We start from the raw sequence: 27,529 nt of genomic DNA on the forward strand, positions 1-27,529 counted from the left end.
GACTCCCCTGGAGATCTCACCATGGCCCTCTCTCAGTTCATCCTTGCTATTTTCCTTTACTGCTCAGGTAAGGCTGTGGCGATGATTTCTTGTTACAGAGGCCAAGCCAAAGATATTTGAATCTGTCCTAGAAACATAGTGCTTTGTGGGTATTTGTGAATGCTGAAAATTAATCTAGGTCCTCATCTTTGCTTTTTCTGTTGTTGCTTCCCCCTGCAAAGGTGTCTCTTCACAATCATCTTGGCCACAGCCTGCCTCTGAATCTGTGCCCCTGGGACAAACGGTCAAACTCTCCTGTACTACTGGTGAAAGCGGTGGCAACTACATACATTGGTATCAACAGACAGCAGGACAGGCCCCTCGCTTTGTGCACTGTGAGAGTTGCAGCAGGGGAGAAGGGATCCCAGATCGGTTCACTGCTTCCCGCTCTGGGATCATGGGCTATTTAACCATCAGCAACCTCCAGGCTGGAGACGAGGCAGTTTACTACTGTAGCAGATGGTATAGCAGTGCTAGTGAGTTCCACGGTGATACAAACTGATGGGGATGTGAGACAAAAACCTTTTCTCTTCCACCAAAGAACAGTGAGATGTGAATGCATAAAAAGAACTTCCTATGCTTTGTGCTTGCAGCTGTTCTCAAGTCATGGGTAGATTTGCTTTTGCTGGCCACGATTGGCCATACAGACAGCTGAATCCACACAGATCCCACCACTGAAGGGCACAAACAGAGAGTGAGCAGACCCAAAACAAGTTCTTTGTAGATCAGGACAGACCCTCCAAGTGTCCTGAATCTACAAATGCTGTCCCGGTTTCTGATTTGATCCCGAATGTCCCACTTTTTCTTAAAGGTAAAGGTAAAGGTACCCCTGCCCGTACGGGCCAGTCTTGACAGACTCTAGGGTTGTGCGCCCATCTCACTCAAAGAGGCCGGGGGCCAGCGCTGTCCAAAGACACTTCCGGGTCACGTGGCCAGCCTGACAAGCTGCATCTGGCGAGCCAGAGCCGCACACGGAAACGCCGTTTACCTTCCCGCTAGTAAGCGGTCCCTATTTATCTACTTGCACCCAGGGGTGCTTTCGAACTGCTAGGTTGGCAGGCGCTGGGACCGAACAGCGGGAGCGCACCCCGCCGCGGGGATTCGAACTGCCGACCTTTCGCTCGGCAAGCCCTAGGCACTGAGGCTTTAACCCACAGCGCCACCCGCGTCCCTTTTTCTTAGATTGTCCCAATTTCCATCTGAGAAATGTTGGTGGGTATGGAGTTATTGAACTCACAAGCCATTTGAAGACAGCCATTTATAGCCAGGTTTTTAATGTTTAATGTTTTATTATGCTTTTATATATGTCGGATGCCACCCAGAGGGGCACTCCAGTCAGATGGGCAGGGTATAAAGAGTTAAATTATTATTATGGGATAGGATGTCCCGATTTTCATTGGAGAAATGTTGGTGGGTACGTTGACAGGCATCTGCCCGAGAGTCATATTCCTCACCTGGTAACATTCCATGGGACTGATGTCAGGGGTGGGTGGGGCCAGAGGCAAAGGTGCAATGAATGGATATTTCACCTCTCTACTGTCGGCTAGTTTCCCCCACACTCACTATCCCCCATTCAGGAAAGCGAGAGGCATCAACGGAATGCGAGGGAACATCCCTGCCAGGCAGAAACCCTTGGGGTACAAACCGAGCCAGTGGAAGGTGTGGCTAGAGGAGAGTGGGTGTGGCCTAGAGCAGTGGCAAAGTGTGTGTGTGGGAATGGGGTGCTTTTCCCACACACAAAGTTGTTAGGGCCACAAAAATTGTACACTTGGTGCTGCCACAATACAGCTGCATACTTCCTTCACTGTGCTCGCTTGAAAACAGGTTCTCCATGTGAAGCTGAGCTCTCCAGACAATGGTGTGACACTCTTGTCTCTTTGGCTGCAATCTCCTGGGTGATGCAGAGGCCACTAGGCAGCTGAATGTGTCCGTTTCCCTCCCACCCACCCCCGCTCTTCACCCTGGCCGCTGCAACCCATGCTACACCACTGGCCTAGAGGGCCAGATAGAGTCACTCGCAGACACATTGCTCTCTGAGCTTGAGGCTCCTCACCTTGTTGCATATTGATGAGCTGCTTCCGGTGTTGTCAACGGCTTCTGGCTAATTGCCCAGGAAATCAGGGAGGAAGAGAAAGAGTGCGCTTTCTAGTGACGTCCTGTGTGATGCAAAAATCAGGCACTCTCCCTGCCTCTCGTCTTCCATTGTGTTTCTTAGTTGTGGCACCTCAGGAGCTCCAGATCCAATGCCCGCCCCCTTCAACTGGACAGAGAGTCAGGGGAGAGAGTGAGGGAGAGAGGGAGGGAGAGAGAGAGAGAGAGAAAGAGAGAAAGGGAGAGAGAATGTCTGTAGGATACAAAAACTCCTGCTCCCTGACCCTCATGTCTGCCCTGATCCTACACCGAGTAACCAAGTGGACTCAGCTGGGTGAGACCAATTCCCCTCTGCTTTCAGAGGTGGTTCAACCGGTTTGGCCAAATTGGAAACCGTGTGACAGGGGGTGCCACACCAATGCTGTAGAATGGGGCATGAGACGTGGGAGCATGTGTCCAATTTTAGCATTGCACAAGACGCTGCTGAATTCCGGGAGCCCAAAGACTGCCATTTCTGCCCTCCCACGAAGGTCTCAGTGATACCGTTCTTGTCACTCTTGCTGGCTGCATGTCTTTTCATCACAATCTCTGCTCCTCATATGTCAGAAGGTGGCAGCAGAGACTGTGCTATGAGAAATACTCCTGAGAATGAATGTTTTCTTCACCAAGCTTATGCCACAATTCAAAGCTTAATAGTTTTGTACAGTGGGGGTATGCAAACCCTGGCTGTCCTAGGTTGTCCATGTTCGAAAAAGATAAGACAAAACAAGAAAAAATCACAACCTTACTTTAAACTATAAAAAGTTAAGTTACAAAGACAGACTGAACTTGGTAAGACATTCTGAGAATTATGAACTTTTTTCATTCCTACACAGTCCTCTGTCTCTCCAACTCATGTTAGGAATGGACCCAAGTGAGATGTTCCACTCTATAAAAATCAGTGTTCCCAGGATCCTTCCTGAAAGACGTCTCACTCATGACATCCTGGCTGAACTATGGGCCAGTCCTGCTGCTTTGAATAATCTCCTTTATGCAAATCTGCCCTTGGGCTCTTTGATGGAATGTCCCATAATGCTCTGCAGGATCTCCAAACCCCGATAGAGGGAACTGATGATCACAGAAGATATTTGCATGAATAGGCAGCTCTTCAGTTCTGGGGGATTTAAGAGAGGAGTGAGGAAGTTTCCTATAGAAGTTTAAACTCCTCTGGAGAGCTCACCGCCATGTCTTCATTTCTCTTTCTCTTTGCTCTTTTTATTTACTGCTCAGGTAAAGCTGTGGAGAAGATCTCATGTTCCATTGGCCAACCAAAAGCTAACTGCATTTATCATATTTACTTATTTGAGAACACTGAAAATGTTCCTTTTTCCCAATTTGTTTTAAAACAGGTGTCACCTGCCAGTCAATTTGCACTCAACCTGCCTCTGAGTCTGTGGCGTCGGGTCAAACCATTAAACTCTCCTGTACAACTAGTGATACAGGCGAGCGTGTTAGCTGGTATCAACAGAGATCAGGGCAGGCCCCTCGCTTTGTGCAGTATGAAGGTAGCAGCAGGGGAGAAGGGATCCCGGATCGATTCACGGCTTCTCGCTCTGGGAACATTGGCTATTTAACCATCACCAAGGTCCAGCCTGGAGACGAGGCCGTTTATTACTGTTGCAGATGGTATAGCAGTGCTAGTGCGTTCCACAGTGATGCAAACTGATGGGGAACTGAGACAAAAACCTTTCCTCTTCCACCAAAGGGCAGTGAGATGTGAATACTGAAAACAAATTTCATGTAATCTGTGTCTACATGAACTTCATCTAATCTGTGTCTACATCTGTTGTAAAGTCCATCCTACTCTGGATGGAAGCAGAAGAGACAGAAAACTCTGAAGTATCATCTTTTCCCTCCCTTGGAGCTGCCAGCCCAGCACACCCTCAAGTCAGCCCTTCCTTGTGGATGAAAGTGCTACTTTGGGAAAGTCAGGCTGCAGACTTCATTTCATTGCAAAATAGGAGTCTGTTTTAGGAATTGTGAGCTATAGCATAAATGTCACCTGTGGATTGCTAGGTTGGTCTTCACTGAGCATATTATAATATCATTATTATTTACTAAGCATTATCATTATGATTACTATTTTTACAGGCTCAGGTTGTATATATAGGTAAAGGGACCCCTGACCATTAGGTCCAGTCGTGGCCGACTCTGGGGTTGCGGCACTCATCTTTCTTTATTGGACGAGGGAGCTTCCGGGTCATGTGACCAGCATGACTGAGCCGCTTCTGGTGAACCAGAGCAGCACACGGAAACGCCGTTTACCTTCCTGCCGGAGTGGGACTATTTATTTGCTTGCACTGAGTGCTTTCAAACTGCTAGGTTGGGGGGAGCAGGGACTGAGCAACAGGAGCTCACTCCGTTGCTGGGATTCGAACCGCCCACCTTCTGATCGGCAAGTCCTAGGCACTGTGGTTTAACGCACAGCGCCACCCGCATTCCTTCAGGTTGTATATATGTGCATATAAAATACATATCATAAAGACACCACAATCTCCAATGGGCCTCATTACGAATGGAAAGACGAACCCTGGGAAACACTTGGAACCACTGGAACCTCCCACCACTTGAAATTTGGGGTGGCTTGCAAAAATAGGCTTTGTGCCTGCAGTTGCTGTCAAGTCTAGCTTCTTCCGCATAGAACTTATAAGAGAAAAATAGCAAATTTGAAGTCCCCCCTGCAGTACTGCTGGTACTGCAGCTACAAGGACTTTTGTTCTTTTTCCATGATTCTAGACATGAGTCTGACTGGTTTTGCCTTTGCCCTGCTCCTTTCCCCTGGAAAACCTGCTCTTCACCGCTAAATTGGAACAACCAGCAATCCGTGGAAAGTCCGACTACCATATGCTGCCATTCAGCAGTAAATCGCAGGTTTTCCCTGGGGAAATAAGCAGGGGAAACGGAGCGGTGCCCTTCCATTTTGATCCAAGTTGTCGTTTTGGAAAGGCTTGTGAGTTTATATCCATTTAGATCCTTTTTAGGAGATGTGAAATATTACAGACAGGCATGCCAATTGCGGAGTGGGCCGCCTAAAATATATTGTCAAGGAGGGGCCAGGCCCCACAAAGAACCCCAGCGGATGTGCGCACCCACCGCGGGGCATGCTTGAGTCACTTTTGCAAGCTGCGGGGCATGCACACAACATACCAGCACATGCCATGACATTTGAAGGTGAGAACTGAGTTTGTGCAGCCCTGGGCCTGTCAATCGCAGGGACAAGGGGGTGCCCTTGATGGCAGAGATGCTATTTCCCAAAGCATACTTTCCTGGACAGTAGGAAGCTGCTGTCACCATCCCTACCACTTGGGAATTTCCCTTGGATCTTGTCCCTGCTGAAGGTCGAGGGCCTTTTGTTCACAATCTCTGCTCCTTAAAAGTAGGCTGCAGAGAGCATCTCATTGGAAATGTTCTCTGTCCCAATATGTTCTGCAATACAGTAACGTGAGCCTTAATACAGCAGGTGAGGCGAAACGGTGGCCTGACAGAAATGGTTGGACCCCCATCAGCCCCAGTCAGCATGGCGAATGGCCAGATACGTTTGGGCCTTTCTCCAAGGTGTTCCTAAACTTTGATGATGCCTTTTGCTTGTCTGGAAGGAGGATGGAAAGAGGGGTGTGAAGACATTTCTGCAGTAGACAGAAGTAAAATTTAGAGCGATTGCTCCACCCACTTTTTCCTTTGTTCTCTCCTACCATTAGCAGGTGCCCTGCTCAGTCCATGGCTTTAGCCAGCCTCTTCCCATCCCCCATACCTGAACAGATTCTAAAACCAGCATTTTTTCTCACCAATAGCTTAGAAACCTTTACGTTTTGTAACTAAGCAACATTTTTCATCTTTCCTGGCTGGTGATTTACTGCTGGCTCACTCCCATCACTAACCCACTCCTATTTTTCATTTTTTTTTAAAAAAAGAAAATCTGTCCTATTCTCCTCTGTTCGACTGTCCCGCAATGCTCTGCAGGAACATGACGCTCTAGGAGTGGCGTTTGGTTATCCACAGAACACATTTGCATGAAGGGGAAAGCCTTCAGATCTGGGAAATTTAAGAGAGGAGAGGGCAAGATCCACTCAGAGAGGCAAACTCCCCTGGAAAGCTCACCATGGCCCTCCCTCAATTCATCCTTGCTATTTTCGTTTACTGCTCAGGTAAGGCTGTGAAGGTGACCTCTTGTTAAAGAGGCCAAGCCCAAGATATTTGAATCTATCCCAGAAACATGGTGCTTTGTGGGTATTTGTGAATGCTGAAAATGAATCGAGGTCCTCATCTTTGTTTTTTCTGTTGTTGCTTCCCCCTGCAAAGGTGTCTCTTCAGATCCGACTCAGCCTACCTCTGAATCAGTGACCCTGGGACAAACGGTCAAACTCACCTGTACTTCCAGTAGCCGCGGCAGCAACTACATTCATTGGTATCAACAGAGATCAGGACAGGCCCCTCGCTTTGTGCAGTATGATGGAAGCAGCAGGGGAGAAGGGATCCCGGATCGATTCACCGCTTCTCGCTCAGGGAACATTGGCTATTTAACTATCACCAACTTCCAGGCTGATGATGAGGCTGTTTATTACTGTGGCAGATGGTACGGTAACACGTTCCACAGTGATGCAAAGTAATGGGGAAGTGTGACAAAAACCTTTCTTCTTCCACCAAAGAGCAGTGAGATGTGAATATAAAATATAAAAGATGTGAAGTTAAAAATAACTTCCTATGCTTTGTGCTTGCAGCTGTTTTCAAGTCATGGGTAGATTTGCTTTACTGGCCATGATCAGCCATAAAGTAAAGGTAAAGGGACCCCTGACAATTAGGTCCAGTCGTGACCGACTCCGGGGTTGCGGCGCTCATCTCGCTTTATTGTCCAAGGAAGCCGGCGTACAGCTTCCGGGTCATGTGGCCAGCATGACTAAGCCGCTTCTGGCAAACCAGAGCAGCGCACGGAAACGCCGTTTACCTTCCCGCCGGAGAGGTACCTATTTATCTACTTGGACTGTGACATGCTTTTCCAAGTGTCTCTATTTTGAAGGGATAGTCCTCGATTTACAGAAGCCCTTTCTGATTTGATTCCAGAAAGTCCTGCTTTTCCTCAGGACATCCCTATGTCCATAGGGGAAATGTTGGAGGGTATGGAGTTATTTCACCCCCATCTGAAGACAGCCCTGCATAGGGTATGGAGTTATTCGACTCCCAAACCATCAAAAGCCAGCAATGTATGGGAAAGTTTTTAATGTTGAGTGTTTTATTATGCTTTTATATATGTTGGAAGACAGCCAGAGTTGCAACGCAGTCAGATGGGCAGGGTGTAAATGGTAGAATTATTATTATGGGATGGGACGTGGGTGGCGCTGTGGGTTAAAGCCTCAGTGCCTAGGGCTTGCCGATCGAAAGGTCGGCGGTTTGAATCCCCGCGGCGGGGTGCGCTCCCGCTGTTCGGTCCCAGCGACTGCAGTTTGAAAGCACCCCTGGGTGCAAGTAGATAAATAGGGACCGCTTACTAGTGGGAAGGTAAACGGCGTTTGCGTGTGCGGCTCTGGCGAGCCAGAGCAGCGATGTCACGCTGGCCACGTGACCCGGAAGTGTCTTCGGACAGCGCTGGCCCTTGGCCTCTTTGAGTGAGATGGGCGCACAACCCTAAAGTCTGTCAAGACTGGCAGGGGTACCTTTACCTTTTTATTATTATGGGATAGGACTTCTCTGTTCTCATTGGAGAAATGTTGGAGGGAATGTTGACAGACCATCAGCCCCAGAGTCACATTCCCCACCTGGCAACGTTCCATGGGACCCACATTACTGGTGGGCGGGGCCAGAGGCAAAGGTGCAACGAATGGATATTTTACCTCTCTACTGCAGGCTCCCTGATCCTCAGGTCTGCCCTGATACTGCACCGAGTATCCAGATTGTCCCAGCTGGGTGAGACCAACTGCACTCTGCTCTCAGAGGTGGTTCAACTGGTTTAGTCAAATTGGGCACTATGCTATAGGAGGTCCCACACCAATGCTCTGGAAGGGAGCATGAGAGGTGGGGGCATGTGCCTAAGTTTAGCATCGCACAAAGTGCTGCTGAAATCTGGGAGCCCAAAGTCCACCATTTCTGCTCTCCCACCCAGATCTCAGTGATACAGTGGTACCTCAGGTTACATACGCTTCAGGTTACATACGCTTCAGGTTACAGACTCCGCTAACCCAGAAATAGTGCTTCAGGCTAAGAACTTTGCTTCAGGATGAGAACAGAATCATGCTCCGGCGGCGCAGCAGCAGCAGGAGGCCCCATTAGCTAAAGTGGTGCTTCAGGTTAAGAACAGTTTCAGGACAAGAACGGACTTCCGGAACAAATTAAGTACTTAACCTGAAGTACCACTGTACTGTTATTGTCACTGTTGCAGGCTGCGTGCCTTTCCTTCCTATTCTCTGCTCCTCATATGCCAGAAGGTGGCAGCAGAGACTGTGCCATTGAAAAACCGAGAATGAATGTTTTCTGCAGTAAGTTTAAGCAAGAATTTAAAGCTTAGTAATTTTGTACAGTGGGGCTTAGGGAAACTCTGGCCTTTCAGAAGTTGTTGGACTCCAGCTCCCATCAGCCCCTGCCAGCAAGAGCAATAGAAGCATGCAAATTGCAGGTGGACCAATCAGCCCCTTTCTGTGCAGGAGGACATAGACTAGGCTGCCCGGAGTGTCCACCTCGGTTTGTGCAGCCCCTGATGAGTGGGTGTTCTTCCCCTCTTTTGAACTTCACAATTATTTGTTTCACCGATTCATTTCATAATATTTCTACACCACTTGATTGTATTCAAAAAACCTAAAAGGTTATAAAGAGATAAGACAATGAAGAAAAAAATCACAATGTTACTATAAAACATACAAAATTAAAATACAATAGACAGACTGAATTTTCTAAGACTTTCTAAGAATCATGAGCTTTTTTCATTCCTACACAGTCCTCTGTCCCTCCAGCCCATATTAGGAATGGTCCCAAGTGAGATAGATGTCCCACTCCATAAAAAGCAGTGTTCCCAGGACCCTTCCCAATAGACGTCTTGTTGCAAAGAGGTCCTTTCAATGCTGTCTCATCACAATCCGCCTGAACTAAGGGGCAGTCTTGCTGCTTTGAGAAATCTCCTTTATGCAAATCTGCCCTTGGGCCCTTGGACTGAATGGCCTATGATACCCTGCAGGATCTCCAAACCCCAATAGAGGCAATAGATGATCAAAGAAGATATTTGCATGAAGGGGCAGCTCTTCAGCTCTGGGGTATTTAAGAGAGGAGTGAGGAAATTTCCTTCAGAAGTTCAAACTCCTCTGGAGAGCTCACCATCATGTCTTCATTTCTCTTTCTCCTTGCTCTTTTTATTTACTGCTCAGGTAAAGCTGGGGAGAAGATCTCATGTTCCATTGGCCAACCAAAAGCTAACTGCATTTATCCTTTTATTTATTTGAGAGCACTTGAAATATTCCTTTTTCTGATTTGTTATTAAACAGGTGTCACCTGCCAGTCAATTTGCACTCAGCCTGTCTCCGAATCTGTGGCATTGGGTCAAACCATGAAACTCTCCTGTACAACTAGTGATACTAGTTCCTACGTTCGCTGGTTTCAACAGAGATCAGGGCAGGCCCCTCGATTTGTGCAGCATGAGAGTAGCAGCAGGGGAGAAGGGATCCCGGATCGATTCACGGCTTCCCGCTCTGGGAACAATGGCTATTTAACCATCACCAACGTTCAGGCTGAAGACGAGGCCGTTTATCACTGTGGCAGAATGTATGGTAACACGTTCCACAGTGATGCAAACTGATGGGGAAGTGTGACAAAAACCTTTCCTCTTCCACGCAAGAGCAATGAAATGTGAATATTGAAAGCGAACTTCATCTAATCTGTTTCTACATCTGTTGTCAAGTCCACCTGATTCTGGACTGAACTAGAAGAGACAGAAACTCTGCAAACCCACCTCCTTCCTCACAGCAGGACCTTGGAGCTGCCAGCCCAGCACACCCTCAAGTCAACATTTCCCAGTGGATGAAAGATTGCATTGGGGAAGTCAGGCTGCAGACTTCATATCATTCCAGATGGAAGTCTGTTTTAGGAATTGTGAGCTATAAGAGAAATGTCACCTGCTGACTGCTAGGTTGGTTCTTCACTGAGCCTATTATAATGTTCTTATTCTTTTCTGAGCAGTATTATTATTATTATTATTATTATTTTATTATTATAGGTTCAGGTTGTATATATGCATAAATAAACTATATATCATAAAGACACCACAATCTCCAATGTGCCTTATTCCCAAAGGAAAGACGAACCCTGGGAAACGACTGGAACCCCTGGAACCTCACACCACTTGGAGATTGGGGTGGTGTGCAGAAGTAGGCTTTGCACCTGCAGTTGCTGTCAAGCCAAACTTCCTCTGCCTCAAACTTGTAAGAGCAAAGAACACATTTGAAGTCCCTCCTCCTCCTGCAGAGCAGGACCAGGGACCTCCCAACCCAGCCCTCAATTCCATCCGCACTCTTGTTCCAGGCTTCTGCAGATTCCTAGGGCTTGTCTACATTTCTGCTTGTCCAATTTCTGGAAAGCACAGTTTGCAAGGACTTTTGGAGAGCCAGTGTAGTGTAGTGGTTAAGAGCAGTAAACTCGTAATCTGGGGAACCGGGTTCGATTCCCCGCTCCTCCACATGCAGCTGCTGGGTGACCTTGGGCCAGTCACACTTCTTTGAAGTCTCTCAGCCCCACTCACCTCACAGAGTGTTTGTTGTGGGGGAGGAAGGGAAAGGAGAATGTTAGCCGCTTTGAGACTCCTTAAAGGGAGTGAAAGGCGGGATATCAAATCCAAACTCCTCTTCTTCTTCTTCTTCTTCTTCTTCTTCTTCTTCTTCTAAGCTTTGCCGCTGCTTCCTAGACAGGAGTCTGTTTGGTTTTGCCTTGGCCCCGCTGCTTTCCCCGGAAAACCTGCTCTTCAACCCTAAATCGGAAGAACCGACAATGTGTGAAAAATCTGATTGCTGTTAGCTTGCTTTCAGAAGTAAACTGCAGCTTTTTCCTGGGGAAAGAGGCAGGGGAAATGGAGCTGTGCCCCTCCTTTTGGATCAAAGTGGTCATTTTGGAAAGGCTTCTGAGTTTATATCCATTTAGATCCATCTGAGGAAAAGTGAAATATTAGAGACATGCATGCCAATGGGGGCGCAGCGAACCCAATAATTGCCAAGGAAGGGGCCAGGCCCCTCAAAACTGCCCAGTGGATGTGCTCACCTACCACGGGGAATGCGTGTGCCAGTGGTGCAAGCTGCAGGGCATGCGCACGGCATGCCAGACCACCCTGTGATGTTCGTGCCTGATGCCAGAATGGAGGCCTGTTCTGCAAAGCAGTAACGTGACCCTGAATACGGCAGCTGTGGGGAAATGGTGGCCTTCCGGAAATGGGTGGACTCCCATCAGCCCCAGGCAGCATGGCCAATGGCCAGACACATTTGAGCCTTTCTCTAAGTGTTCCTAAAATTTGACAATGCCTCTTGCTTGTCTGGAGGGAGGATGGAAAGAGACGTGTGAAGACACTTTCGCAGGAGACAGAATTAAAATTCAGAGCCATTGCTCCACCCACTTTTTGCTCTGGTCCCTCCTACGATTGGCAGGTGCCTTGGCCAGTCCATGGCTTTAACAAGCCTCTTTCCCCCCCAGAACCGAGTCTGAAACTAGCATTTCTTCCTACCATTAGATTAGAAACTTATGTAAGTAAGCAACATTTTGCTTCTTTCCTGACTGGTGATTTACTGCTGGCTCGCTCCTGTCACTGACCCATTCCTTTTTCCTTTTTAATGCTGTTTATGAAAATCCGTCCTATTCTCCTCTGTTTGAATGTCCCACAATGCTTTGCAGGAACATGAAGCTCTAGGAGAGGCGATTGGATATCCACAGAACCAGGGCTGTAGCTAGGGGGTGGTGAGGTGGGCCCCCCCAGGGGTGCAGGTGAGGAGGGGGCACAGAATCAGCTAAAATATATGCATAAATATATCTATAAATAAAATATATTGATATTGCCTCATAAGAAAAGGTTTTAAATAGAGGAAGAATTGAATAGGTGGAGGGGGTGGGGTTTGGAGGAGAGGCGGAAAGAAGAGCTACCGGTAATTTGTCTGTGGCTAGGGGGTGCAATCTGGATGGTTCTGCCAGGGGCACAAGATCACCTAGATACGGTTCTGCAAAGAACACATTTGCATGAAGGGGAAAGCCTTCAGCTCTGGAAGATTTAAGTGAGGAGAGGGCAAGATCCCTTCAGAAAGTCAGACTCCCCTGGAGATCTCACCATGGCCCTCTCTCAGTTCATCCTTGCTATTTTGCTTTACTGCTCAGGTAAGGCTGTGGTGATGATTTCTTGCTACAGAGGCCAAGCCAAAGATATTTGAATCTGTCCAAGAAGCATAATGCTTTGTGGGTATTTGAGAATGCTGAAAAGGAACAGAAGTCCTCATATTTGTATTTTCTGTTGTTGCTTCCCTCTGCAAAGGTGTCTCTTCACAGTCAGATGCGATTCAGCCTGCCTCACAATCGGTGGCCCTGGGACAAACGGTCAAACTCTCATGCACTACCAGTGATAGCAGCGGCAACTACGTTTTTTGGTATCAACAGAGACCAGGACAGGCCCCTCGCTTTGTCCACTGCGAGAGTTGCAGCAGGGGAGAAGGGATCCCCAATCGATTTACTGCTTCCCGCTCTAGGACCATTGGCTATTTAACCATCAACAGCGTCCAGGTTGGAGATGAGGCTGCTTACTACTGTGGCAGATGGTATGGTAACACGTTCCACAGTGATGCAAACTGATGGGGAACTGAGACAAAAACCTTTCCTCTTCCACCAAAGGGCAGTGAGATGTGAATACTGAAAACGAACTTCATATAATCTGTGTCTACATCTGTTGTCATGTCCATCCTACTCTGGATGGAACCAGAAGAGACAGAAAACTCTGAATTCCCACTTTCTTCCTCACAGCAGGACCTTGTAGCTGCCAGCCCAGCACACCCTCAAGTCAGCACTTCCTTGTGGATGAAAGAGCTGCTTTGGGAAAGTCAGGGTTCAGGCTTCATATAATTCCAGATGGAAGTCTGTTTTAGGAATTGTGAGCTATAACAGAAGTGCCACCTGCTGACTGCTAGGTTGGGTCTTCATTGAGCCTATTATAATGTTCTTATTTTCTGAGCAGTATTGTTATTATTATTATTATTATTAGTAGTAGTAGTAGTAGCAGTAGCAGTAGTAGTAGTACAGTGGTACCTTGGGTTACATATGCTTCAGGTTACAGACTCCGCTAACCCAGAAATAGTACCTCGGGTTAAGAACTTTGCTTCAGGATGAGAACAGAAATCGTGTTCCGCCGGCGCGGCAGCAGCAGGAGGCCCCATTCGCTAAAGTGGTGCTTCAGGTTAAGAACAGTTTCAGGTTAAGAACAGACCTCGAGAGCGGAGGTATGGAAAGCCTGGCATTTTAGAAGTTTTGGGGCTCCAACTCCCATCAGCCCCTGCCAGCAAGCACAAGAGAAGCATGCAAAGAGCAGGTGGACCAATCAGCCCCTTTCTGTGCAGGAGGACATAGACTAGGCTGCCCAGAGTGTGCAGTTTGGTTTGTTCAGTTCTGATGACTGGGTGTTCTTCCCCTTAAGAAGGCTCTTCTAAACTTCTCAATCATTTGTTTCACTGATTCATTTCATAATATTTCAAAACCACTTGATTGTGTTAAAAAAGCCTCAAAGCAGGTTACAAAAAGGTAAGACAAGACAAGAAAAATTCACAACCTTACTTTAAAGCATAAAAAGTTAAGATACAAAGACAGACTGAACTTTTGAAGACTTTCTAAGAATTATTATGTTTTTTCCATTCCTACACAGTCCTCTGTCTCTCCAGCTCAGGTTAGGAATGGTCCCAAGTGAGATGTTCCACACTCTAAAAAGCAGTGTTCCCAGGACCATTCCTGATAGATATCTTACTTCAAAGAGTTCCTTCATGGCTGTTTTATTACATCCTGACTGAACTTAATAGTGTGTGTGTGTGTGTAGCAACATTGTCCAGAGGCATTTGTTGCTGTGTGCCACCATGCCTACTGTTGTGCATGAAATTTAGCATGACTCACACAATATTTCCCATGTCTGAATACACCCCGCAATCACAATCTCTTGGGTTATCTTCCTTCTCCTGAACAAATGACTGGAAGCTCTGTATTCCTCTGGAAAGGCCATTCTAGGAAGTCTTGCTGCTGGATCAGACCAAAGGCCCATCTAGACCAGCATCCTGTTCTCATAGGAGCCAAGCCCAAAGCGAGGCCCATAAGCCGGGCCTGTCAACCTTTGGTTCACGGGCGAGTGAAGTCCTGGCAGGGTACGTCAGGACTGGGGGCAAGATGGCAGGGTGGGAGCAGGAATGGGGGCCCAGAAGCCAGGATTCAGGAAGCCAAGGGTCCGAGGGTCAGGAAGCAAGGAGTCACGATTTCAGGGGTTCTAGGATCAAGAAGCAAGGAGTCAAGAGTCCAAGGATCAAGAAGCAGGGAGTCAAGAAGCCGAGGTTCAAGGATCAGGAAGCAAGAAGCCAAACGCAGCAAAGCAGGAAGTGTGCTGCTGTGGCAAAGAGCTGAAGGGAAATGCTGACCTTATAACTCTTCTCAGCTCTTGCCACCAGATGCTGTGAGTTACCAATCGGCCTCACCTGTGAGGCCACACCTTGGCTCTTCAGAACAAACTTAGGAAGGCCCCAGTCCTGCAAAGTCCTATTGGTCACAGGGCCTGGCTCCTGCACACACACCTGACAGGGCCTGAGCCTAACAGCCCTCTCCCACTTCCTCCCAAGGGACACTTGAAGCTGCTAAGATGAAGCTAGTGTACCATGGATATCTGAGGAGCTGCCCTGATTGCTGAATAGCAGGGGAACCATAACCCTGGCAGGTAATGTCACCCCTTCATCACGGAGTCCCCCATCACACAGTTGCACAACTCCCAGGTTGTGGGTCATGACACCCACTCACCAAAGAACTCAACATCCTTAGATCCATCTATTGAAGTGGGCAGGCCCTTGAGGGCTATGCCCAAGTAAGTCATCTTCAGAGTAGACCCATTGGAGTCAATGGATTTCATCCAATGCTGCTCCTACTCAGAACAGAGCCATTCCAATGAATGGATCAAAGCTAGTCATCTTCATATATTTCAACAGGTCTGGACTGAGTAGGTCCAGCATTTGATACAACCAAATATGCATGCGTTAGACATGTCCAGCAATTTCAGTGGGTCTGTTCTGACTTAGTTGGTTGTAACCCTTAGGCAAACCCTCTCACTATAAGAATGGAAGAAGAACCTGCTAGATGATACCAACAGCCCATCTAGTCCAGCATCTATCCTCAAAGGGGTCAACTAGATGCCTGTAGGAACCAGCAAGCCAGAGAGAGCATGAGAGCCTTCTCCCCTCCTGTGACTTCCAGCAAAAGCTCTTCCGCAGCATAACTGCCTCTGATGGTGGGGGCAGAACACAGTGGAGCTCTGTCTTCCTAAAGACCAGATATTGAGCTGATGGCATCCTGGGACTTCACACAGTCTTTGTGATATGGAGAGCCAATAGCAGCGAGAGACATTTGCATACAGGCCAAGGAACCTTTCTCCAAGTGAGTGATATAAGACAGGAGCCAATAAGATGGGAAGGAAGAGAAATCAGTCATGGGTGTGCTTGCTGCAATGTTCTGGGTTCCTGTGGTTCTGTTCCTGGAGACACTTCTCTCAGGTGAGGATACATCAGTGAGACAGAGAAGTGTTGTATCCATTCTTATTCAGGTGGTCAGGTAGGGAAAGGGAAGAAATTTACTGGTGACGGCTTTTTAATGATGAACGACCTATTTCACACTTCTTGAACTGATACCGTGAACTCTAACACAGCAACCTTTGAAAGGAACAGTTTTCTGACAAAATAATGTGAAAAATGCACCATATCTTTAGTGCATAAAATGCACAGATATGTGTTATTAGACAAAGCTATGTACAATAATGTGCAAATGAAGAAAAATTAAAATGGTGAAGTTTTGGAAGGTTTTCTTTAAAATAGAAAATAATAGCTAATTTCTGTGGCATTGTGGAGAAACTGAATTTATGAAAAGAAGGGTGGTCGGTAGCATTGCCTATGATCTTCCCACAGGTACAGAGTCTCAAGTTGTGGTGGTGACTCAACCAACCTCGATATCTGAATCCTTGGGCTCGACAGTGAAGCTCCCATGTGCTCTGAGCAGCGACTACAAAATAAGCAGTGATCGGGTGCGATGGTTCCAGCAGAAATCGGGTGGGGCCCCCCGATTTCTCTACCATTACCGCAGCAGTAGTGAGCAGAACAGGGGCTCCGGGGTTCCCGAGAGATTCAGTGTCTCTGCTGATGCCTCCAAGAATCTCTGGAATTTAGTGGTCACAGGAGTTCAAGCTGAAGACGAGGCTGATTATCACTGCCTTGCATGGGACAACAGGCACAGCACGTTCCACTGTGATACATCTCAATGGGGAACTGAGTCAAAAACCTCTCGCTATCTCACAGGATCATGCATGCAGTTTCTGAGGACATGCCTTTGCAGCTGTTTGATTTTTTCTTGAGTTGCCAGTAATTTTAAAGATCATTCTGTATTCTTCTGAAAGTTTTTTTATGTTGCTCTACACCAGTGGTTCCCAACTGTTTTCTGGCCATGCCCATAGCTGTCAACTTTCCCCCTTTTTAAAGGGAAATTCCGAATACGATTCCTTGCAAGAAAAGGGAAAAGTTGACAGCTATGGCCATGCCCCAGCTAAACATCTCTGAAATCCTCATGCCCATCCCCCGTGACATATAATTCTTCTTATTCGAAAAGTGAACTCCTATTCATGTGGAGGAAGCCAAAAAGGCCATTCACTGTTAATAACTCATTCTCGAATTGCCCCCCTTAAAAATCAAATTGCCCTCCCTGTGGGGGCGTGTGCCTCACGTTGGGAACCACAGCTCTACACCATCCTTTGCAAGAGGACAGTTTGTGTGTGTGTTTGTGATATGTGCGCGCACACACTTTTATAAAGAAGTAAGTAAATGAGAAATGACAAAGCAGACTCAGTTGCTAACATTCATTTAAAATATACGACTATTATATTGTAGTTTTGAATTATAGTGTAGCCTTCACTATTGCTTCCCATTTGCATACATGGCTGGTATGTGCCAGGACATTTTCCACATAGGAATAGCCACCTGTTGTGTCACACAACCAGTGGGCACTCCAACATGCCAGTTCTGGCACTGCCTGCTCACAAATGCGATGCCCAGGGTCATCGGGGACTGCACAACATTGCCAACTTCTGGAGCTGTGTTCAGCCTGTTTGAGAACAATCTGAGAATACAGATTTGGGAGCACGTACTTTTACAGCAACATGGGCTCAAAACCCCCCAGCAAGATTCTTAATTGGAACATAGGAACATTGATCCACCCAGCTTTCTTATTCGTTAATTTGAGCAAGTAAACTACTGTGGGATGTGGGTGGTGCTGTGGGTAGGACTTGCTGATCAGAAGGTTGGTGGTTTGAATCCCCACGACGAGGTGAGTTCCCGTTGCTCGGTCCCTGCGCCTGCCAACCTCGCAGTTCGAAAGCACGTCAATGCGAGTAGATAAATAGGTACCGCTCCAGGGGGAAGGTAAACGGCGTTTCCGTGTGCTGCTCTGGTTCGCCAGAAGCGGCTTAGTCATGCTGGCCACATGACCCGGAAGCTGTACGCCATCTCCCTCGGCCAATAAAGCGAGATGAGCGCCACAACCCCAGAGTCGGCCACGACTGGACCTAATGGTCAGGGGTCCCTTTACCCTTCACCTTTACTAAACTACTGCTGTCACTTCAGTACAAACAGCATTTCTACCCAGTAGCGTGTGGAGGGTGAGGCAGGGGTGGTGTGCCGCCCCGGGTGCCATCCTGATGGGAGGGTGCCCACTATTGCCCAAGGCTGGAGGAGGCAGGCAGGCAGGCGAGAGGACGAGCTGTGCAGCTTTGCAAAGTAGCATAACTTCCCCCCTTCCCCCAACGGCTCGTGGTACTTGGAAGTCGGGTGGAGGGGGCTGGAGGAGGCGTCTTTTCACAGTCAGATGCGACTCAGCCTGCCTCTCAATCGGTGACCCTGGGACAAATGGTCAAACTCTCCTGTACTTCCAGTGATTGCGGCAGTGTTGATACATTCCTTGGTTTCAACAGAGATCAGGGCAGGCCCCTCGCTTTGTGCAACGTGAGGGTGGCAGCAGGGGAGAAGGGATCCCGGATCGGTTCACTGCTTCTCGCTCAGGGAACATTGGCTATTTAACCATCACCAACGTCCAGGTTGGAGATGAGGCCGTTTATTACTGTTGCAGAATGTATGGTAACACGTTCCACAGTAATACAAACTGATGGGAAACTGAGACAAAAACCTTCCTTCTTCCACCAAAGAGCAGTGAGATGTGAATGCTTAAAAGGAACTTCCTAGATCCACGCCCCTTGCAACTGGACAGAGTCAGGGGAGAGGGAGAGGGGAAAAAAAATCTCTATAGGCTATTCAATCTCCTGCTCCCTGACCCTCAAGTCTGCCTTGATATTGCACCGAGTACCCAGATGGGCTCAGCAGGGTGAGACCAAATACACTCTGCTCCCAGAGACGATTCAACTGGTTTGGCACCATGCTATAGGGGGTGCCACACCAAAGCTTTAGAGCAGAGCATGAGAGGTGGGGGGCATGTGCCAAATTTTAGCATCACAGAAGTCGTTGCTGAAATCTGGGAGCCCAAAGTCTCCCACCCAGATCTCAGTGATACTGTTCTTGTCACTGTTGCAGGCTGCGTGTATTTTCATCACAATCTCTGCGCCTAATATGTCAGAAGGTGGCAGCAGAGACTGTGCCTTTTGAAATACGGAGAAGGAATGTTTTCTTCACCAAGTTTATGCAACAATTCAAAGCTTAATAGTTTTGTACAGCACAGGTATGGAAACCCTGGCTGTCCTAGGTTGTCCATGTTCGAAAAAGATAATGCAAAACAAGAAAAATTCACAATGTTAGTTTAAACTTTAAAAAGTTAAGATACAAAGAAAGACTGAACTTTCTAAGACATTTTAAGAATTATGAGCTCTTTTCATTCCTACACAGTCCTCTATCTATAAAGCCCGAGCTAGGAATGTTCCCAAGTGAGATGTTCAACTCTATAAAAAGCAGTGTTCCCAGGACCCTTCCTGATAGACGTCTTACTGCAAAGAGTTCCTTCATGGCTGTCTCATCACATCCTGGCTGAACTAAGGGCCACTCCTGCTGTTTTGAATAATCTCGTTTATGCAAATCGGCCCTTGGGCCCTTTAGTGGAATGTCCCATAATGCTCTACAGGATCTCCAAATACCAACAGAGGCAATCGATGATAGTGGAAGATATTTGCATGAAGGGGCTGCTCTTCAGCTCTGGGGGATTTAAGAGAGGAGTGAGGAAGTTTCCTCCAGAAGTTTAAACTCCTCTGGAGAGCTCACCATCATGTCTTCATTTCTCTTTCTCCTTGCTCTTTTTATGTACTGCTCAGGTAAAGCTGTGGAGAAGATCTCATGTTCCATTGGCCAACCAAAAGCTAACTGCATTTATCATTTTTATTTATTTGAGAGCACTAAAAATGTTCCCCTTTCTCCATATTTTTTTAAACAGATGTCGCCTGCCAGTCAATTTGCACTCAGCCTGCCTCTGAGTCTGTGTAGCCAGGTCAAACCATTAAACTCTCCTGTACAACTAGTGATACTGGCTCTGCTGTTCACTGGTATCAACAGAGATCAGGGCAGGCCCCTCGATTTGTGCAGTATGAGAGTAGCAGCAGGGGAGAAGGGATCCCGGATCGATTCACGGCTTCTCGCTCTGGGAAGATTGGTTATTTAACCATCACCAACGTCCTGGCTGATGACGAGGCAGTTTATCACTGTTGCAGAATGTATGGTAACACGTTCCACAGTGATGCAACGTAATGGGGAAGTGTGACAAAAACCTTTCCTCTTCCACCAAAGAGCAGTGAGATGTGAATACTGAAAACGAACTTCATATAATCTGTTTCTACATCTGTTGTCATGTCCATCCTACTCTGGACGGAACCAGAAGAGACAGAAAATTCTGCAGTCCCACCTCCTTCCTCACAGCAGGACCTTGTAGCTGTCAGCCAGCACACCCTCAAGTCAGCACTTCCTTGCGGATCAAAGAGCTGCTTTGGGAAATTCAGGCTGCAGACTTCATATCATTGCAAAATAGGAGTCTGTTTTAGGAATTGTGAGCTATAGGAGAAATGCCACCTGCTTACGGCTAGGTTGGGTCTTCATTGAGCCTATTATAATGTTGTTCTCATTTTCTGAGCAGTATTATTATTATTATTTTATTATTATTATTATTATTATTATTATTATTATTATTATTATTATTATATTAGTAGTAGTAGTAGAGTGGTACCTCGGGTTACATACACTTCAGGTTACAGACTCCCGTAACCCAGAAATAGTACCTCGGGTTAAGAACTTTGCTTCAGGATGAGAACAGAAATCGTGCTCCGGCAGCATGGCTGCAGCGGGAGGCCCCAATTAGCTAAAGTGGTGCTTCAGGTTAAGAACAGTTTCAGGTTAAGAATGAACCTCCAGAATGACTTAAGTACGTAACCAGGGGTACCACTGCAGCAGCAGTAGTAGTACAGGCTCAAGTTGTGTGTGTGTGTGTGTGTGTGTGTGTGTGTGTGTATGTATGAATAACCCATATGATAAAGATAACACAATTGCCAATAGGCATCATTCCAAAAGAAATGACGAACCCTGGGAAATGCCTGGAACCCCTAGAACCCCCCACCACTTGGAGATTTGGGTGGCGTGGAAAATAGGCTTTGTGCCTCCAGTTGCTGTCAAGTCCAACTTTTTTTGCCTAGAACTTGTAAGAGCGAAAGAACACATTTGAAGTCCCTCCTCCTCCTACAGAGCAGCACCCTGGACCTCCCAGCCCAGCCCTCCATCCCATCCACACCAGGAGTGCCAGGCTTCTGCAGATCCATAGGGCTTGTCCACATTTCTGCTTGCCCGATTTCTGGAAAGCACAGCTACAAGGACTTTTACGCTTTGCCCCTGCTTTCTAGACATAAACTCCTTTATGCAAATCTGCCCCAGGGCCCTTTGATTGAATGTCCCATAATGCTCTACAGGATCTCCAAATCCCAATAGAGGCAATAGATAATCAAAGAAGATATTTGCATGAAGGGGCAGCTCTTCAGCTCTGGGGGATTTAAGAGATGAGTGACCAAGTTTCCTTCAGACGTTCAAACTCTCCTGGAGAGCTCACCGTCATGTCTTCATTTCTCTTTCTCCTTGTTCTTTTTCTTTACTGCTCAGGTAAAGCTGGGGAGAAGATCTCATGTTCCCTTGGCCAACAAAAAGCTAATAGCATTTATCATATTTTTTTTATTTGAGAACAGTGAAAATGTTCCTTTTTCTCATTTTTTTTAAACAGGTGTCAACTGCCAATCTGTTTGCACTCAGCCTGCCTCTGAGTCTGTGGCGCCGGGTCAAACCATTAAACTCTCCTGTACAACTAGTGATACTGGCAACCATGTTCACTGGTTTCAACAGAGATCAGGGCAGGTCCCTCGCTTTGTGCAGCATGAGAGTAGCAACAGGGGAGAAGGGATCCCGGATCGATTCACGGCTTCTCGCTCTGGGAACATTGGCTATTTAAGCATCACCAACATCCAGGCTGGAGATGAGGCCGTTTATCACTGTTGCAGATGGTATAGTGACAAGTTCCACAGTGATACAAACTGATGGGGAAGTGTGACAAAAACCTTTCCTCTTCCACCCAAGAGCAGTGAGATGTGAATACTGAAAACAAACTTCATGTAATCTGTGTCTACATCTGTTGTCAAGTCCACCCGAATCTGGATTGAACTAGAAGAGACAGAAAACTCTGCAGTCCCACCTCCTTCCCCTCCTTCCTCACCGAAGGACCTTGGACCTGCCAACCCAGCACACCCTCAAGTCAGCACTTCCTTGTGGATGAAAGAGCTGCTTTGGGAAAGTCAGGCTGCAGACTTCATATCATTGCTAGATGGAATTGGGATTAGGAATTGGGAACTATAGCAGAAATGTCACATGCAGATTGCTAGGTTGGTCTTAATTTAGCATCTTAAGATATTATTATTTTTAAGCATAATATTATTATTATTAATGATAATAATAATAATAATTGGCTCAGGTTGTAACGGTAAAGGGACCCCTGACGCATAGGTCCAGTCGCAGTTGACTGTGAGGTTGCATTGCTTATGTCACTTTATTGGCTGAGGGAGCCGGTGTACAGCTTCCAGGTCATGTGGTCAGCATGACTAAGCTGCTTCTGGCGAAACTGAGCAGTGCATGGAAACACTGTTTACCTTCCTGCCAGAGCGGGACTATTTATCTACTTGCACTGCGTGTTTTCGAACTGCTAGGTGGGCAGGAGCAGGGACCGAGCAACGGGAGCTCACCCTGTTGTGGGGATTTGAACTGCAGACCTTCCGTATCGGCAAGCCCAAGGCTCTGTGGTTTAACCCACAGCGCCACCTGCGTCCCGCTCAGGTTGTATATGTGTGTAAATAAACCATATATCATAAAGACACCACTTTCTCCAATGGGCCTCATTCACAAAGGAGAGACAAATCCTGGGAAATGCCTGGAAGTGCTGGAACCTCGCACCACTTGGAAATTGGGGTGGCGTTCAAAAAGAGGCTTTGTGCCTGCAGTTGCTGCCAAGTCTAACTTCTTCTGTGTAGAACACAGTTGAAGTCTCCCCTCCTCCTGCTGAGCAGGACCAGGGACCTCCCAGCCCAGCCCTCCATCCCGTCCGCACCCAGAGTGCCAGGCTTCTGCAGATTCCTAGGGCTTGTCCACATTTCTGCTTGTCCAATTTCTGGAAAGCACAGCTACAAGGACTTTTACGCTTTGCCCCTGCTTTCTAGACAGGAGTCTGGCTGTTTTTGCCTTTGCCCTGCTGCTTTCCCTGGAAAACCTGCTCTTCAACCCTAAATCAGAAGAACTGACAATGTGTGAAAAATCTGATTGCTGTTAGCTGCCATTCAGTGGTAAATTGCAGATTTTTCCTGGAGAAAGAGGCAGGGGAAATGGAGCTGTGTCCTTCCTTTTGGATTAAAGTGGTCGGTTTGGAAAGGCTTGGGAGTTTATATCTATTTAGATCCATTTGAGGAAAAGTGAAATATTAGAGAGACACACGCCAATGGGGGCACAGCGAACACAATAATTGTCCAGGAAGGGGCCAGGCCCCTCAAAACTGCCCAGCGGATGTGCTCACCTGCCATGGTGAATGCGTGTGCCAGTGGTGCAAGCTGCAGGGCATGCGCACAGCATGCCAGACCACCCTGTGACGTCCGTGCTTGATGTCAGAATGGAGGCCTGTTCTGCAAAGCAGTAACGTGAACCTGAATACAGAAGTTGTGGGGAAATGGTGGCCTTTCAGAAATGGGTGGACTCCCATCAGCCCCAGTCAGCATGGCCAATGGCCAGACACATTTGAGCCTTTCTCTAAGTGTTCCTAAAATTTGACAATGCCTCTTGCTCGTCTGGAGGGAGGATGGAAAGAGATGTGTGAAGACACTTTCACAGGAGACAGAATTAAAATTCAGAGCCATTGCTCCACCCACCTTTTGCTCTGGTCCCTCCTACCATTGGCAGGTGCCTTGGCTAGTCCATGGCTTTAACAAGCCTCTTTCCCCCCCAGAACCGAGTCTGAAACTAGCATTTCTTCCTACCAATAGATTAGAAACTTATGTAAGTAAGCAACATTTTGCTTCTTTCCTGACTGGTGATTTACTGCTGGCTCGCTCCTGTCACTGACCCATTCCTTTTTTCTTTCTAATGCCGTTTATGAAAATCCGTCCTATTCTCCTCTGTTTGAATGTCCCACAATGCTTTGCAGGAACATGAAGCTCTAGGAGAGGCAATTGGATATCCACAGAACGAGGGCTGTAGCTAGGGGGTGGTGAGGTGGGTCTACATCTGTTGTAAGATCAATCCTACTCTGGATGGAAGTAGAAGAGACATAACACATTTGAAGTCCCCCCTCCTCATGCAGAGCAGGACCCTGGACCTACCAACCCAGCCCTCAATCCCGTCCGCACCTGGAGTGCCAGGCTTCTTGCAGATTCCTAGGGCTTGTCCACATTTCTGCTTGTCCCATTCCTAGAAAGCACAGCTACAAGGACTTTTATGTTTTGCCCCTGCTTTCTAGGCATTAGTCTGGCTGGTTTTGCCTTGGCCCCGCTGCTTTCCCCTGGAAAACCTGCTCTTCAATCCTAAATTGGAACAACCAGCAATCTGTGGAGAATCTGATTGCCAGACCTTCCAAGTGTCCCTATTTTCCAGGGTCAGTCCTGAATCTACAAAAGCCATCCTGGTTTCTGATTTGATGCTGGAAAGTCCCACTTTCCCTTAGATTCTCCCAATTTCCATCTGAGAAATGTTGGCGGGTATGGAGTTATTGATCCCACAAGCCATTTGAAGGCAGCCATGTATAGCCAAGTTTTTAATGTTTAATGTTTTATTATGCTTTTATATATGTTGGATGCCACACAGAGTGGCACTGCAGTCAGATGGGCAGGGTATAAAGAGTTAATTTATTATTATGGGATAGGAGGTCCCTATTTTCATTGGGGAAATGTTGGTGGGTACATTGACAGGCATCTGCCTGAAAGTCATATTCCCCACCTGGTAAGTTTCCACAGGTCCCATGTCACAGGTGGGTGGGGCCAGAGGCAAAGGTGCCATGAATGGATATTTTACCTCTCTACTGTAGGCTAGTCCCCCCAACACTCACTATCCCCCATCCACGAAATGAGAGGCACCAGCGGAATACAAGGGCACATCCCTGCCAGGCAGAAACCCTTGGGGTGCAAACAGAGCCAGTGGAAGGTGTGGCTAGAGGAGAGTGGGCGCGGCCTAGAGCAGTGGCAACGTGTGTGTGGGGAATGGGGCGCTTGCCCAAGACACAAAATTGTTAGGGGCACAAAATTTGTACACTTGGTGCTGCCTGTGTACAACTTGGTGTAGAACTGTGCACTTCCATAATGTGCTCCCTTGAGAAAAGGTTCTCCATGTGAAGCTGGCCTCTTCAGACAATGGAGCGACTTGTATTTTCTTGGCTGCAATCTCCTGGGTGATGCAGAGGCTGCTAGGCAGTTGAATGTACATGCGCACTTTATCCATTTCACTCCCACCGCCCCTGCACTTGGCCCCGGGCACTGCAACCCACGCTACACCACTGGCCTAGAGGGCCAGACAGAGTCACTTACAGAGACACATTACTCTCTGAGCTTGAGGTTCCTCACCTTGTTGCAGATTGATGAGCTACTTCCACAGGTGACTGATGCTGTCAGGTGTTGTCAACGGCTTCTGGCTAATTGCCCAGGAAATCAGAGAGGCAGAGAAAGAGCCAGCTTTCCAGTGACGTCCAGTGTGATGCAAAAATCAGCCACTCTCCCTGCCTCTTGTCTCCCATTGTGTTTCATAGTTCTGGCACCTCAGGAGCTCTAGATCCACTCCCTTCCGTAAGTGGTCAGAGAGTCAGGGGAGAGAGAGAGGGAGAGAGGGGAAAAAAATCTCTATAGGCTATTCAATCTCCTGTTTCCTGACCCTCAGGTCTGCCTTGATACTGCACCAAATACCCAGATGGGCTCAGCTGGGTGAGACCAAATCCACTCTGATTCCAGAGGCGATTCAACTGGTTTGGCCTAATTGCGTGCTATAGGGGGTGCCACAGCAAAGCTTTAGAGCAGAGCATGAGAGGTGGGGGCATGCACCAAATTTTAGCATCGCACAATTCGCTGCTGAAATCTGGGAGCCCAAAGTCTCCCGCCCAGATCTTAGTGATACTGTTCTTGTCATTGTTGCAGGCTGCGTGTCTTTTCATCACAATCTCTGCTCCTCATATGTCAGAAGGTGGCAGCAGAGACTGTGCTATTTGAAATACTGAGAATGAATGTTTTCTTCGCCACGTTTACGCAACAATTAAAAGCTTAATAGTTTTGTACAGCGGAGGTTTGGAAACCCTGACTGTCCTAGATTGTCCATGTTCGAAAAAGATAAGACAAAACAAGAAGAAATCACAACCTTAGTTTAAACTATAAAAAGTTAAGATACAAAGAAAGACTGAACTTTCTAAGACATTTTAAGAATTATGAGCTTTTTCATTCCTACACAGTCCTCTATCTATAAAGCCCAGGCTAGGATTGTTCCCAAGTGAGATGTTCCACTCTATAAAAATCAGTGTTCCCAGGACCCTTCCTGATAGATGTCTCACTCAAGACATCCTGACTGGACTAAGGGCCAGTCCTGCTGCTTTGAATAATCTCCTTTATGCAAATTTGCCCTTGGTCCCTTGGACAGAATGTCCCATAATGCTCTTCAGGATCTCCAAATCCCTATAGAAGCAATAGATGATCGCAGGAGATATTTGCATGAAGGGGCAGCTCTTCAGCTCTGGGGGTTTAAAGAGACAAGTTTCCTCCAGAAGTTCAAACTCCTCTGGAGAGCTCACCATCATGTCTTCATTTCTCTTTCTCCTTGCTCTTTTTATTTACTGCTCAGGTAAAGCTGTGGAGAAGATCTCATGTTCCATTGGCCAACCAAAAGCTAACTGCATTTATCATTTTTATTTATTTGAGAGCACTAAAAATGTTCCCTTTTCTCCATATTTTTTAAACAGGTGTCGCCTGCCAGTCAATTTGCACTCAACCTGCCTCTGAGTCTGTGTCACCGGGTCAAACCATTAAACTCTCCTGTACAACTAGTGATACTAGTGCCTACATTGGCTGGTATCAACAGAGATCAGGGCAGGCCCCTCGATTTGTGCAACGTGAGGGTGGCAGCAGGGGAGAAGGGATCCCGGATCGATTCACGGCTTCTCGCTCTGGGAACATTGGCTATTTAACCATCACCAAGGTCCAGTCTGGAGACGAGGCCGTTTATTACTGTTGCAGATGGTATAGCAGTGCTAGTGCGTTCCACAGTGATGCAAACTGATGGGGAACTGAGACAAAAACCTTTCCTCTTCCACCAAAGAGCAGTGAGATGTGAATACTGAAAACAAATTTCATCTAATCTGTGTCTACATGAACTTCATCTAATCTGTGTCTAAATCTGTTGTCAAGTCCATCCTACTCTGGATGGAACCAGAAGAGACAGAAAACTCTGAAGTATCACCTTTTTCCTCACAGCAGGACCTTGGAGCTGCCAGCCCAGCACACCCTCAAGTCAGCCCTTCCTTGTGGATGAAAGAGGTGCTTTGGGAAAGTCAGGCTGTATACTTCATAGCATTTATAGCATAAATGCCACCTGTGGATTGCTAGGTTGGTTTTCACTGA

The 27,529-nt window shown here is 47.2% G+C and overlaps 1 long non-coding RNA gene across 1 annotated transcript; it reads left to right on the forward strand.

Annotated features, from left to right (window-relative positions):
- Positions 1-27,170, forward strand: LOC310666744. The gene is made up of 3 exons (XR_014505998.1): positions 1-67; positions 12,647-12,885; positions 27,108-27,170. It is a non-coding gene; the product is annotated as an uncharacterized lncRNA (long non-coding RNA).
- Positions 27,171-27,529: the final 359 nt, after the last annotated feature.

Source organism: Podarcis tiliguerta (assembly GCF_965153285.1).
Source record: "Podarcis tiliguerta genome assembly, chromosome: 16".
NCBI classification, from domain to species: domain Eukaryota; kingdom Metazoa; phylum Chordata; class Lepidosauria; order Squamata; family Lacertidae; genus Podarcis; species Podarcis tiliguerta.